Consider the following 1,440-nt stretch of genomic DNA (forward strand, 5'->3'; position numbering starts at 1 on the left):
AAATGTTAAATCTAAATGCTAAATCTAAATCTAAATGTTAAATGTTAAATCTAGTTGTTAAATCTAAATCTAAATGTTAAATCTAAATGTTAAATCTCAATCTAAATGTTGAATCTACATGTTAAATGTTGAATCTAAATGTTTTGGTGGAAACTAAATATTTAACTAATATGCAAATTCACAATGTATAAAGCAGCCAGCCAAGAGGGGGGCTCACTTTGACAGATGTGTCATGTTTGCTTGCATAAAGGCCAGCAGGAGCATCTCTGCCCCGACCAGGTACGGTACTGTCGGCCATGGTCGCTCTGCAAAATGTCCAACAAATTAGCCGAGAACATCGGCAGAGCTGTCCTGGCAGCTACACAAAATGTTTCAACAGCGACAGCGGCGGTGATAGGCTCTTGCTGGTCTTTATGCAAGCAAACATGACACATCTGTGACGCCCCCCCCTCATGGCTGGCTATGGTGGCCACAGGTCATAATCCATGTGCATTTCCCCAGATGATATGGTTTTTATTCGTTATTTGACACTATAAACACACACTGACCTCCTCAAGCTTTTATTGTGGTACTGTGGCAGTTTGAATTTGTACATTAGATAAACATTTAGTTTCACCCAAAACCTTTAAATTCAACATTTAGATTTAGATTTAACCTTTCAAATTTAGATTTAGATTTAACATTTAGATTTAGATTTAACATTTACTTTTAACATTTAGATTTAGATTTAACATTTACATTTAACATTTAGATTTAGATTTAACATTTTGATTTAAAATTTCGATTTAACATTTTGATTTGGCATTTAGATTTAAAATTTAACATTAAGGTGTAACATTTAATATTTGGATTTACCTATTTAAAATATCTCTAATTTGACAAATATTGTGACAAAAAGTGACACTCAAAAATTCATAGCAGTTTTTCAACATTGTAAATGTTGCTGATATTTTTAGCGTGAGCCGCTTCACAAACGGCACCCCATACAACGCAAGGCAATTTCAAAAAATGAAAAACCCTTGAGCTAAGTACGTGGAGGGTAATCATTTCATTTCTAGAAGACACCTCATATGGGCCAATCTCAGCACTCAGATAATTGTTTTTGGTATATTGGTATGTCGACCTAAAAGGGTGGAAACTCGAGTGATATTGATTTAGCTAGCTAACCTTCTACACAAAAACAGTATTTTATAACATGTTTTTTGACATGTGTTGATCTGACCAACTTTCTTCATAACAAAGCCTAACAGGGTGGAACTTTATGTGTGATAACAGATTAACATTAAACCATGAAAAAGATGAAGAGTGAAAGTTCATGCTCACGTTCTTCTTTTGAGTTCCCTTCAAAACCTTTTTTTGTCACTTTCTGAAATATAGTCTCAATGAAATTGTATTCTTACTTTTTTGGAACTATAAAGTGTGTGTGTGTGTGTGTGGGGG

The sequence above is a fragment of the Etheostoma spectabile genome, chromosome 5, assembly GCF_008692095.1.
Source record: "Etheostoma spectabile isolate EspeVRDwgs_2016 chromosome 5, UIUC_Espe_1.0, whole genome shotgun sequence".
Classification (NCBI taxonomy): Eukaryota; Metazoa; Chordata; class Actinopteri; order Perciformes; family Percidae; genus Etheostoma; species Etheostoma spectabile.